This window comes from Heterodontus francisci, chromosome 41 (assembly GCF_036365525.1).
Source record: "Heterodontus francisci isolate sHetFra1 chromosome 41, sHetFra1.hap1, whole genome shotgun sequence".
In the NCBI taxonomy this organism is placed as follows: Eukaryota; Metazoa; Chordata; class Chondrichthyes; order Heterodontiformes; family Heterodontidae; genus Heterodontus; species Heterodontus francisci.
Genome location: NC_090411.1, coordinates 23,393,585 through 23,408,057, shown reverse-complemented (window position 1 = coordinate 23,408,057; position 14,473 = coordinate 23,393,585). Strand labels below are relative to the sequence as shown.

At 41.2% G+C, this 14,473-nt stretch overlaps 1 protein-coding gene across 1 annotated transcript in view; it reads right to left on the bottom strand.

The window, feature by feature from the left end:
- LOC137353354 (SUMO-conjugating enzyme UBC9) overlaps positions 1 to 14,473 on the bottom strand; it is a 45,062-nt gene that overhangs the window by 22,537 nt on the left and 8,052 nt on the right. Inside the window, exon 2 of the mRNA XM_068019522.1 lies at positions 6,558 to 6,611. The gene's annotated coding sequence lies outside the window, so the exon portion shown is untranslated. The remainder of the gene's footprint in view (positions 1 to 6,557; positions 6,612 to 14,473) is intronic.

The following is a 14,473-nucleotide window of genomic DNA, read 5'->3' as shown; positions in this document are numbered from 1 at the left end:
ATTGGAGTTCTTTGTAGTAACATTCTGTGGATAAAGGGGAGCCGGAGGATATACTGTACTTAGATTAACAGAAAAATAGGAGTAGCGCATTCGGCCCTTTGAGCCTGCACCACCATTCAATACGATCATCCAAACTCAGCACCCTGTTCCTGCTTTCTCCCCGTATCCCTTGATCCCTTTAGCCCCAAGAACTATATCTAACTCTTTCTTGAATATATTTAATGATTTGGCCTCAACTGCTTTCGGTGGTAGAGAATTCCGAAGTTCACCACTCTCTGGGTGAAGAAATCCCTCCTCATGGCAAATCCCTCCCTAAATGTCTTACCCCTTATTCTTATATAGCTGGACAACAGAATTAAGTGAAATTAGTGCCCACAGAATAAAACTCAAGCTGCTAAAAAAATGAACTGTCAAACTCCTGGAGGAGTTTCAATGGTCAGTGCATTTTATAAGATGGTTACATAACTCCTATAAATTCAAACTTTGTTCATGATTTGAGATTAACCTCTCAATACAGTTACATAAGCTGATTGTGAAGCAAATTTCTTCTCAACTTCAGCTGTTTCCAATGACACTAAGTATATTAATTTCACATAACTGAACCTAGACACACAAATATATATGATCCGCGATAGGGATATTTTAACAATTTCCTGGCCCTTATTCATGTTAAGGTACATTTTCACAGAAAACATAGCCCTCCAGTGTCACTCAAGTTGCCAATGTCCATCTGTTACCTATCCATGAGCGTCAACATGGTACTCATCATAGTACGACAGAGCCGAACCAGCACAACAGGCTGAATGGCCTACTCCTGTTCTCACCCCATGACTGACACACACAGCACCAAACCTGGCCTGTTTGATTTAATTACATTCTGCTTTCAAACAACTCAATCAGCTCAGCTCAGTTGAAAGCAGCATCCTTAGCAAATAAAATATCTTCACTTGTATGCATTTCGTAATCTGCTAAACCAGTCCCTGAGGCACTTAGTTTTAAGGTCCACTGCATTGGTCACATCAAATTAGAAACTCGGCTATCCCCACCATAAGGAGCATCGGCATAATTCTTCCACCCAAATTGTCTGAAGTTGCCTCCAATCAGTTACGCGGCAGTATTGAAAGGAGCATGGCTCTTTTCCAGACTGGTCAATAGTGCAGGTGGGGGTGCGAGGAGAAGAGATAACGAGAATATTTTTTCAGAAGGCATTTGATAAGGTGCCACATCAAAAGGTTATTGTGGAAAATAAAAGCTCAGTGTAGGGAGCAACATATGACATGGAGAGAAGATTGGCGAGCTAACAGGAAGCAGCGAGTAGACATTAACAGGTCATTTTCTGGTTGGCAAGATGTAACGACTGGTGTGCCACAAGTATCATAGCTGAAGCCTCAACTTTTTACAATTTATATAAATGACTTGGACGAAGGGACTGAAGGTATGGTCGCTAAATTTGCTGATGACAAAGTTAAGTAGGAAACTAAGCTGTGAAGAGGACACAAGGAGGCTGTAAAGGGATATAGATAGGTTAAGTCTGGCAAATGGAGTATAATGCAGGAAAATGTGAAATTGTCCATTTTGGCAGGAAGAATAAAAAAAGCATATTATCTAAATGGTGCGAGATTGCAGAGCTCTGAGATAGAGGGATCTGGGTGTCCTAGTGCATGAAATCGCAAAATGTTAGTGTGCAGGTTCAGCAAGTAATTAGGAAAGTTAATAGAATGTAATCATTTATTGCGAGGGGAATTGAATACTAAAGTAGGAGGTTATGCTTCAGTTATACAAGGCATTGGTGAGACCACATCTGGAGTACTGAGTACTGTCTCCTTATTTAAAAAAGGATGTAAATGTGTTGGAAGCAGTTCAGGGGTTTACTAGACTAATACCTGGAATGGGTGAGTTGTCTTATGAGGAAAGGTTGGACAGGCTAGGCTTGTATCCACTGAAGTTTAGAAGAGTAAGAGGCGACTTGATTGAAACATATAAGATCCTGAAGGGTCTTAACAGGGTGGATGTGGAAAGGATGTTTCCCTTTGTGGGAGAATCTAGAACTAGGAGTCACTGTTTAAAAATAAGGGCTCGCCCATTTAAGACAGCTGAGGAGAATTTATTTCAGTGAGGGTCTTGAGTCTTTGGAATTCTCTTCCTCAAAAAGCAGTGGATTCAGAGTCTTTGAATATTTTCAAGACAGAGGTGGACAGATTCTTGATAAGCAAGGGGGTGAAAGGTCATTGGGGATAGGCAGGAATGTGGTCATAAGAGTCAAAGGGACACAGCACCGAAACAGGCTCTTCAGCCCAACGAGTCCACGCTGACCATCAACCAACCATTTATACTAATCCTACATTAATCCCATTTTTCCCTCACATCACCTACCTACAGCAATTTTTACAATGGCCAATTTACCTATCAACCTGCAAGTCTTTGGCATGTGGGAGGAAACCACAGCAACCAGAGGAAACCCACGCGGTTACAGGGAGAACTTGCAAGGTCCGCACAGGCAGTACCCAGAAGTGAACCCAGGTCGCTGGAGCTGAGGCTGCAGTGCTAGCCACTGCGCCACAGTGTGTTTTGAGGTTACAATCAGATCAGCCATGATCTTACCGAATGGCGGAGCAGGCTCGAAGAGCCAAGTGGCCTACTCCTGCTCCTAATTCATATGCTCGTATGTACATACAAAAGCTTCCGAGGGAAAAGTATTTCAGTAGACAATGAGCAACAAAACTGATACTTAAATCCATACCCAAACCCAATGTTCATAATTAAACTGTGGTCTTGTTCTAAAATGAGCCACTAACAAAGCATGAATTACATAAACAAAGATATGAAAACTCTCAACTTCTACTTTTGTTACAACTTATTGGTAGTAGTGCATATGGGTTGTGAACTCCAATAAATTCACTATCCCTTAACAGTTCTATAAAATGTTTCTCCCCTTCACTGAAATACATAGAATTTTGCAAAGTTACTGCAACACAAATGCATTGTGCCCTACAAGTCAATTAACGTCAAACAAGCAGTTGTATCCATGGCACAAGTTCTGAAAACCCCTGCTTAACCTACACAAAAGGAGTCTTGCTGCTGAAATACAATGGGCAGAGAAGTCTACCCAAATGTAGACCAACAATCTGCTCTTTCCAAATAGATTTTAGTATGTTTTCAGAACAGTCCTCAAATGGAGCTTCACAACCTAGAAACATAGGAACAGGAGTAGTACAGTCAGCTCATCAAGCTGGTTCCACCATTCAATTAGATCACAGCTGATCTGCATCGTAATTCCATCTACTTACTGCTCTACCAATTATATTACTTGGTACCGACCCTGAAAAATAAAGTTTACCGTTAAGAGGCAAATGCTCCAGATACCACTTCATGGTACCCAGATGTCTTCAAGTCTCCAACTTCTGATCTAAGTGTGCTATACACAAACAATTTATATATTTACTGTGATGAAACTCAATTAATATAAAACCTCCACAAGCAACACTTAACCAACAGGAGTGCCCTATATTAGCAAGGCTCAACAGAACCATTTGCAACAAGAACATCCCTCATATCAACAAACAGAATTTATATTATAATTTGCACCATCAAAGCTCTCAATAATCACAACACAGGATAGTATCAGTGCCAATAATTATTGGGGGTACAGGGGAGGGCAGGGAGTTAACTTCAGTATGCTTAGTGATGATATGAATAAGCATGGCATATTGGAGGTTGGAGAAAAACAAATTCCCAGTGATTTTCCTGAAATTGAACAGAGGTTGCCCCTAACTCCTGGAGTTAGCATTACTAATGACTGAGGAGAATAATTCTTAAGATTGCACCATCTAATGGGCAAGCTATGCAGGATAAGGCCTGATGGCCTTTGCATATACAGTAAATATATCTTTATCTTGAGAATACCAGATAAAGTATGAACAGAGGATTAACAGTTGAAAAAACTGATTGGTCACCTGCTTTCTCACTACTTTCCACATACAGTAAAAACACTTCAATAATGGTGAACAAGTTAACTGGTGCAGGACTGATGGGTTTGAACAGCTGATCTGCTATCTTTTGCACAGCACGATGACCCGATCAGCTCAAGATTACGATAGTGTCTCTTTTGAAGGCTTGATTTCAAACAGTATTCATGTCTAGGAAACAAGCTGATCCTCTGATCTCTACATAAGTCTGCACAAGCATTAAAACTAGAGATACAACACATTTTTATTATTCTCCACTCGAAGCTGAGGTTTCTTCCTCACATCCAATCCAATACCAACAATGCTTCTCTTTCCCCACCCCCACAAGCATGCGCCACCTCTCCCCCTTTCTTGCTCGTCACTGTTGTCAAAACCTTAACCATAATTATCGCAACTTCTCCAATGTTCTTCCTGATGGCCTCCCCACCTTCATCCTCTGCAACCTATTCGGAATTGCAGAGCACGTTGATCCGACACACCCATCTCCCTACTTTGCTGAATTCCATTGGTTCCAGGCCCCAGAAAACCAATTTGAGAATTTCTATGCTCTTTCTTCCAGCCTATCTCTGCAATTTCCTCCAACCACACATCCCTGCATGCACCTTCCACCAGAAAATGCATCATTCCCACACACCCCACTCTATTGCTAGTTGTTCTTTGTCTCCTAAAATTCCCCTGCCTTGCCACCTTCCTCCTCGTCAGGGAATTGCTTAAAGCACCCACTTTTTAAAAATATGTTTCTATGGTGACTGAAGGGGCAATTTGCAAGCAATCACAGCAGATTTCTGTTTTTGAAATCTGAAGGGCCTATGCTGGTCATGATCTATGTCACACAGGGTTAGCAACTACAATTATACAGCAACACATTCTTACCGACAAAATAAATTAACAGGATAGATAGAACTCAATGTACTAATAAAAATATGCCACTTGGTATTGGAACTTAGCCAAGTTTTACTATATTAAGCCTAAACCCAGTGTAGTGTCCAAACATATCTTAAGGTTTATAATTTGAGAGGACACAGTGTCCCTGCAACAAGAAGCAGTGCCAGGTGAGAAAATGATAATTTTAACAGTAGGCAGTTATCTTTTCAAGGATTGACAAATGAATGAAATGTTATCCCCAGAAAGGACTATAGGAACTATAAATACTGATAGATCTGTAATTGTTTTGAGAGGGGGAGAGCTGTTCTACTATGTTTCTGTAGGTAATTTATACTATCCTAAGCTGAAAGGAAGGACAGATGACTGTAGACAAGTATTTGTCAGTACCACATCTACAACCACCAGGAACCCTACAACTCTTCCCTTGGAGAATCACCAGGCTTCCATGGCCAGATACAATGTAGCTGAAACTGGTAGCCAGCTGTGTAGTGAACTATGGGAGAAAACCACTACCTCCTTTCTGGATCCCCAGGTTCCCTTTTATCCCAAAGCCACAGTAAACTTCCAGGAAGCGAGCCAAGTTGCTAAGTACTGGGCTGAAACACAACTCAGAAGTTTCATACATTTTGGTTACTTAGCTAACTAGTTTAAAGCTACAATTTTCACCAAAACACAGAAAATGGTTGTAAAACTAGCAAAAATAGCACAGCACGTGCTCCACCTAGTTTTTCAGCAGGCTCAGGATCCTTCCTTGCATGTTTAAATTTATCCAAATTTGATGTCAAATAGCTGCCAGTATGCCAAAAAACAATGAGGACATTATGATGGCAGCAGACTAGACACAGGAACTCACACCCAGTAATTTGTAAATATTGTGCCCCAAAAAAGATTTGCCAGGCCAATGTGTCCAAAAATCTTTTGCGGGATGCGGCCCATGCCTAATGCCAGGATGTTTATTCAGGCCTACCATGTAAATTGAGTTTAGAAGGTTGAGGGGTGATCCAACTGAGGTCTTTAAAACGATTAAGGGATTGAATCGGGTAGATAGAGAAACTTTCTCCTCTGGTGGGGAAGTACAGCACAGGAGGACAATATTAGTTTAGGATATTTCAAAGTAGAATCAGGAAGCAATTTTTCACACACAAAGTAGTAGAAATCAAACTCTCCCCAGAAGGTTATGGATGCTGGAGTAATTGAAATTTTCAAACAGAGTGATTAAATTCTTGTTTGGTAAGGGCATCAAGGGATATGCAACAAAGGCAGGTAAAGGGAGATAACATACAGATCAGGAATGATCTAACTGAACTGTGCAACAGGCTCAAGGGGCTGAATGGCATACTTCCATTCCTGAAATGGTATAGCCAGTAGACCTCAAAGCCAAGTGAAAACAGTGTAGGATCTGAATGCAACAGCTTTATGTCAGCTGCAACCCAAGATGTTCCACCAATGCCACTGTTTGGGGCTTTCGTAGCTGGTTTCAAGAAAAATTAACTCATTTGTTTCCTGCAAGCAAGCAGAAAAGGGAGCAAAACTGCAAGTGGTGAAAAAACACAGCAAGTCAAATTATCTAAAAAGGACAGGTTAATGTTTCGGGTAGAGCTACATGATCAGTCTGAAAGAGTCTACACCTGAAATGTTCACTCATTGGCATGTTAATACATACAAGTAATTAATAATTTGATAGAGAAATGTTATCAAGTTCTGTACCTTCAAGTTAGACGTGGGCACTTTGTGTTTTCTTGTCACCACACGTTCTCAGTCCTGTGCATGAAAATCAAAAGAAAGTCAAAAAAGGAATGAGAAGACTGGACATTAGTTTTGTCATCTTAAATGCAACATCTCTGTCAGACAAATGTATAAAGTACAGGTGCCCAAACTGTGGCCCCGAGCTTGGCAATCTCACTCTCAAAACCCATGCAATTCTGCACTCAAAGTGGGTAGAAGAAATGTCCTTATATAGAGCTGTTGAAGCATGGAATGCTATGCCTGAAACCAGTCCCTGTGGCAAATCACTGAATCTTAAGAGGAGAGACCTATAGCATTATCGGTTCATATCCAGAGGTCAACAAACTACCAGGAGCTCTTTCCCCTGAAAACAAATTGATTACATTTTATATTGGCTACAAAGCTAACAAAACGCTATACAGCTCTAAACTTGCAGGATATTCATCATCAATACCCCTTCCTTTCTTACTATATCCACAATTCAAGATGATTGTAGAGTAAATCACATGCAGCTTTTCCTTAAACACCATGCTAACATTCTTAAATATCTGGACTGAGCCATGTTTAAAGAAATACTTTCCAAGTTCCTCTGCAAACTACAACCAGAAGCAACTGGACAAAGGTGGATATAGCAAAAATGCAAATTGGAACAAGCATAATATTTTGCATCAACAGCTTCTAACTTAATCAAATTCTAAACTATAATAGTCCCTGGTCTATTTTACCTTTTAATTATTTCAAAGAAACCTTAAAAGTGTGAACTGAAACATATTTGAACTATTTTCCCTGAACAACTTGATGGGTAAATATCAGAGTCCAGGAAGGTCTCCAGCTCAATTTCTAGTCTGCCTCAGAGTTAGTAACCTCAGCCAGACAGATACCACAACCAGCTTCAATATCCCAAGTCAAATGGAGGAAGGGAGGGAGGGGCAAGGAGCCAATATTCTGCTTCCTGGCTGTTGTTTAGTGACTGCTTCTGGAAGGTTTACAGTGGATGTCTGAGGATCACTGGCTTGGGGCCAGCTGTGCAAACAGCACACCAATGTTACCAAAGGGCTACTATTCCACGAGCCAGCTTCATGAGGGGAAATAAAATGCAGATGCAAGACCACTCATACAAAAAAAAGTACTTAAATCACCCACAAAGCTACACCTATTGCACCTATCATAACTGTAAATGAACATTAAGGGACTGTACTCTTCCAAAATTATTTTTTAAAAATCGAGGCTGTTTTCCCATTTCTTTGAAGAAAGTTACTTAACAGGAGATAGACAACCCAGAGGTGGAGAAACAAACAGCAGACTGAAATGTTGTCCTGCACATTCTGTGTCCCATCAATACTTGTCTGTACCCAGCAGCACTTTCAAGTGTTGAAAAGCTATTGTGCCTCTTCCATGGTTCCTCAGAAGATTACAAAACTTTACCTGCATAGCCTATCACTGGGGGTAAGTATCCAGGAAAAAAAAATTCGATCGACAAAATAATTCTAATGCACAGTTGAATTAAGTTCAGTTAATCCAAAGTCTACAAATTGCACGGTTGTATTTTCTGAACTTAAAACATTTGCAAGTAAACTTCTCTCTCAGAGTTTTGAGCATATCTCAGCTAACACTCCAGTGCAGCATTGAGGGAAATGCTTCACTATCAGAGGTGCTGTATTTCAGGTGAGACTTTAAACCAAGATCCTCTCTGCCCTCTTAGGTGGACATAAAAGATTTTTGGGGGGAAAAAGGGCAGCTGGAAGTTTTCCCCCAGTGTTTCTGGCAATATTTATCCCTCTCAACTGACACCACAAACAATTTAACTGGTACACTTATCTGAATACAGTTTTGCCATGTGCAAATTGATGCCACGTTTCATAGCAATAGGAGTAGGCTGTTCAGCTCATCAAGCCTGTTCCACCATTCATTTAGTTCATGGCTGATCAGTACTCCAGCTTCATTTCCCTGTCTTTGTTCCACTCACCAAGCCTCCTTCAATAGCATCTTCCAAACCTGCAACCTCTGCCACCTAGGAGGACAAGGGCAGCAGACACACGCAGACGCAAATTCCCCTCCAAGTCCACATCATCCAGAATTGGATCTACATCACCGTTCCTTCTCTGTAACTGGTCAAAATCCTGGAACTCCCTTCCTAACAGCACTGTGGGTGTACCCACACCTGATGGTGGTGAGCTTGAACTGCTGCAGACTAAGTTCCCATGGGAAATTAGGGGAGAGCAGCAAATACTGGCCTTGCCAGTGACACTTGCATCCCATCTAAGAAGGAAAAAAGTCCCCCATGCCCTTATCTAACAAAGAACTAGCAATTACAATACGTTTAAGCAACACGGCCTTTTCACATACACCGTGAAACTTGGGTGAAACAAACAGCTAAATCTCTGCTGAGATTGGATAGTGAAAGAAAGTTTAAATCAGGCAAGATTTTGGAAACTGAAAGAAATTATTTTATTTTCATGCTTTTGGCAATCAGTGCAAGTGTTTTTTTTTTAATAAACAGGTCACAATTACGAACTAATTTGCATAAGAAATGGCTCGGAAGAACTTTTAGTCTGAGCTTTTTTTTTTAAAAACCCTCTGACAGAAAAGTTTTGATTAATTACATATTTTACCCCTTCAAATCAAGCGCTGGGGCAGAGATCACGACATATAAAAAAGTGCATTAGCAGTTAACACATGCTCAAAGTGATCTCCTAATCTAGTTGTAATGAGCTGCAGTTGAAAAGGAACAGGAGTAGGCCATTCAGCCTGTCAAGCCTGCTCCACCATTCAATTAGATCCTGTCTGATCATCTACCTCAATGCACTTTCCCACGCTATCCCTACATCCTTTGTCGGAGAAGAATTTTTCCAATTTTGTATTTACACTTACTGGCCTTGAAGGGTTTTTTTTTGCCTCTCCCAGATTACATGGCTGTAACAGAGCTGGCAGCGTTTAGTCATAAGGTTCCAGGCATCGTGTGTGGGCAGACGTGATGGACAGGCTGGCCTTTTCCAGCCCATTTTCATAATTTTTTAAATTAGCAATTTCAGTTTATGGCCCTTCAAATTTTTAAATAGAGATTGAGGCATATTTTCTGGTAATTAATATTAAAATGGTGCATGATTGTCAATTTGAGCCTTCAGGACAGAGTTTTACTGTAAACAGAGTAAAATTCAGCACAGAACTTTGTCACAATCATAAAAGGTTTACACAAAAGGGGAAAGACATAGGAACATTAATAGGCCATTTCTGCCCTCAAGTCTGTTCCACCATTCAAAAGATCATTGCTGATCTGTGGCCTAACTCCATACACCCGCTTTTGCTCCATAACCTTTAATAAATTTGGATAAAATCTATCAATCTCAGATTTATTTTAAGTTAACAATTGATCTAGCATCAATTGCCATTTGTTGAAGAGTGTTCCAAACTTCTATTTTCCTGTGTGTGTAAATGTGTTTCCTAATTTCACTCCTGAAAAGGCCTGGCTCTAATTTTCAGACTATGTCCTCAGTCCTAAACAAGACAGTATCAGCCACCAGATTATTTCTACCCTTCTCAAAAGTTGACAATGTCACTGAAGGGTAATTGCAGGTGTGTAAAATGTTTACATTATGTCTGTTAAAACAGAAAGTATCTGCAGTACCATTTATACTGCTGGAAACAGTGAGATGGATTAACAGAATCTCAAGTATAATGGCATAAAGTGCATTAGCTCAATGATTTTCTTAGAGCATACAATTACCAATGAGCTAAATAAGCCTTGTTACAATGCAGGCAAGTCTGTTACCAGAATATAGGGAACATTTGTGTTGTGTAATTACAGCCTGGAATTGATATAAAATTCCATCTGGGTCTCAAGGAAACCTTCAGTTTTGAAATCAAATACTCAGTGACATAGGAACAGGAGTAGGCCATTCAACCCATCGAGCCTGCCCTGACATTCAATTTGATCATGGCTGATCATCCACTTCAATGCCTTTTCCCCCCACACTACCCTCATATCCCCTTAAGTCATTTGCATTTAGAAATCTGTAAATCTCTGCTTTAAGCATACTCAATGACTGAGCTTCCACAGCCCTCTGGAATAGAAAATTCCAAAGATTCACAACCCTCTGAGTAAAGAAATTTCTCCTCATCTCTGTCCTAAGTGGCTTCCCCCTTATTTTGAAATTATGTCCCCTGGTTCTAGATTTCCCCAACTATCTTACCTGCATCTATGTTGTCTATCCCTTTAAGTATTTAAGTATGGCAATAATATCCTTCCCAAGGTAAGGGGACCAAAATTGCACACAGTATTCCAAGTGCAGTCTAACCAAGGTTCTATACAATTGAAGGAAGACTTTACTACCCCTGTACTCAAATCCTCTTGCGATAAAGGCTAACATACCATTAGCCTTCCTAATTGCTTTCAGTAACTTATTGACATGGACACCCAGGTCCCTTTGTACATCTACATTTTCTAATCTCTTACCATTTAAGAAATACTCTGCACATCTGTTCCTCCTACCAAAATGGATAACCTCACATTTTTCCACATTATATTCCATCTGCCAAGTTCTTGCCCACTCACTAAGTCTGTACAAATCGCCTTGAAGCTGCTTTGCATCTTCCTCAACACACATTCCCACGTAGTTTTGTGTCATCTGCGAACTTGGAAATACTACATTTGGTCCCCACATCCAAGTCATTGATATATATTGTGAACAGCAGGGGACAAAGCACTGATCCCTGTGGTACCCCACTTGTCACAGTCTGCAACGTGAGAATGACCCCTTAATTCCCACTCTCTGCTTTCTGCCTGTTAACCAATCCTTAATCCATGTCAGTATATTACCTCCTATCCCATGTGCTTTAATTTTGCTAACCAACCTCCTGTGGGGGACTTTATCAAAAGCCTTCTGAAAATCCAAGTATACCACGTCCACTGACTCCCCTTTATCAATTCTGTTAGTAACATCCTCAAAAAACTCCAACAAGTTCATCAAATGCGATTGCCCATTCATAAATCCATGATGACTATGCCCAGATTATCCAAGTGTCCATTTATCACATCCTTTAGAATAGATTCTAGATTTTCCCAACAACGGACGTAAGGCTAACAGGTCTGTGATTCCCTGTTTTCTCTCTCCCTCCATTCTCAAATAGTGGGGTGGCATTTGTGGCCTTCCAATCTGCAGGAACATCTCCAGAATAATCTCCTAATCCCCATATTACTGTGAACAGCTCTTCCCAGCACTCTTACTGAAGGTAAGTAGTTTGCAGGGACCAACAACCGCCATACAATTACAACATGCACTTATATAGTGCCTTTAATGTAGAAGAGTTCTACAATAAACACAATCAAAAATGGACACAGACACAGGAGATATTAGATGGGATAGCAGAATAGCTTGATCAAAGAAGTGAGCTTTAAGGAGGCCGTCAAGGGAGCAGACGGTAGTAGAGAGGCAGAAGGGCTTAGGGTCTAGAACGCTGAAGGCACAGCTGCCAATAATGGTGCAGGAGGGGGAGGTTCATAAAAGGCCATGGTCAACAGACTGTTGGGTTTGAGATAGGGTGGGGTGAGGAGGATAAAGAGGTTAGAGATAAGGAGGCAAGGACGTGGATTTAAACACTAGGATGAGAATTTTAAATTTGAAGGGTCAGGGAACAGTCGTAGTCAGTGATCAGGAATTGGTGCAGGACAGGATTACAGGCAGAGTTTTGGATGAGCTGCAGTTAGTAGAGTCAGGAAGCAATGCAGCTGGGAGCAGGATGTTGCAAAAGGACATGGACAAATTAAGTAGTTTGCAAATCTATGTCAAATGAAGTTCAACGTCAGCAAGTGAGAGATCATTCACTTTGGACCTAAGAAAGATGAATCGGAATATTTACTAAATGGCAAGAAAGTAGGGACTGTACAGCAGCAAAGAGATTGGAGTCCAGAGAATGAATTTGCCTGAGATTGCTAGGTAGTTGGATCTTTCAAGATTTGAGATCAATAAGAATTTTATTAGGCAGCAGTAAAAAGGTATATGGAACAAAGCCAGGAAAATGGAGTTGAGGAGATAGCCATGATTAACTAAATGGCAGAGCAGGCCCAAAGGGCTAAATGAGCTACCTCTGTACCTAAAATAGCAGGCCAGCCAGGAGAGCACTGAACTGGATAGGTCTGGAGGGTGACAAAGGCAGATGAGAGTCTCAGCAGATGATGTTGTTATGGGGGCACTCTTGCGATGGAGAGCATACTGGTTCAGAAACTCAGCTCACAGTCAATTAAGACACAGAGATTACAAACATTTTGGTTTAGCCTGAAACAATTGCTGGGGTAGCAGATGGAATCAGCAGCAAGGATACAGCTCATCCGACACCAGTTATCGGACAACACAAAGGTAGTGAAGGGATCAAGAGGGGGAGAGCCATCAACATACATGGGGAAGCTGACTTTAAACACGGGAATACAAAGTAAAATTTCAAAATTTGTCGATGATACCAAACTTGCTGAGGTGACCAAGTGAGGATGATACCAAGCAATTGCAAGAAGACATGACAAGCTAGCAGAATGGTTGACAAGCAGCAGATGGAATTCAACAGAGAAATGAGATGACGCACTTTGGCAGAAGGGATAAGGAGAGGCCGTGCAGACCAGATGGCGCAGTTCCGAAGAGTGTCTAGGGACAGAGGGACATTGGGGTTCATTTGCACAGATTCTTGAAGGTGGAAGGACATACTGAGAGAACAGTTAGCAAAACATATGGGATCTTGGGCTTCATAAATAGAGATATGGAGTACAAAAGCAGGGAAGTTATGTTGAACTTTTTTTTTAGGCCACAACTAGAGTATTGCATCTAGATCTGGGCACCACGTGTTCAACTAGCAGATGTCCATTCGCCAATTCAGGAAGCAGGAGACAGTCTGTGATCCATAACTGTTTTATTCTCAATCCACAGTTCAGTACAAATACCGTTTCCACTCTTCCCTCTACACTGACTCCCTGTCCAGAAGCAACTCCCCTGACTGCAGAAAAACCTAGCCCTTAATACAAGCTGCAATTAGCATCAACTGCTCTCTATTAACTCTAAAGTAAGTCCTGGTTAATTAAAGGGACTAGCAGTTTCAGCATTGTCACCACGCTTTAGGAATGATGTGAGGTTCCTTGAGGGTGCAGAGGAAATTTACCAGAATGGTTCCAGGGATGAGGGATTTTAGCTACAATGTTCAGTTGGAGAAGCTGGATTTGTTCTCCTTGGAGTAAAGGAGACTGGAGGGAGATTTGATGGAGGTGTATAAAATTATGACAGGTTTAGATAAGTTAGACAAAGAAAAGCTGCTCCTATTAGCTTATGGTACAAGAACTAGGGGATGCAGGTTTAAGGTTTTGGGCAGGAGATGCAAGGGGATGTGAGGAAGAACTTTTTTTTTAATGCAGCAGGTGGTAATGAGCTGGAACTTGCTACCTACAAGGTGATGGAAGTGGAGATGAAGAATGATTTCAGAAGAAAATTGGATGGGTACTTGAGGGAAATAAACTTGCAGGGCTATGGGGATAGAGTAGGGGAATGGGACTGACTGGATTGCTCTAGAGAGAGATGGCATGGACTCGATGGGACAAATGGCCTCCTTCTGTGCCTGAATGACTGACTGCAGACGATGTCACCAAAGTGCAGCATGGTGATGAAGAGGAGGGGCCCAAGGACAGATCTTTGAACGATATGGGGAACAGTACCAGGCTGGGAAGAGAAGCCATGGCTGGAGATGCACTGGCTACAATCGAATAGGCCAAACATTGAACCAAGCGAGGACAATCCCACGTAGAAACCTAAAAAAAAAATAGGAGTAGGCCATTTGGCCTGCATTGCCATTCAATACAATCATGGCTGATCATCCAAACTCAGTACCCTGTTTGCGCTTTCTCCCCATATCCCTCGATTCCTTTA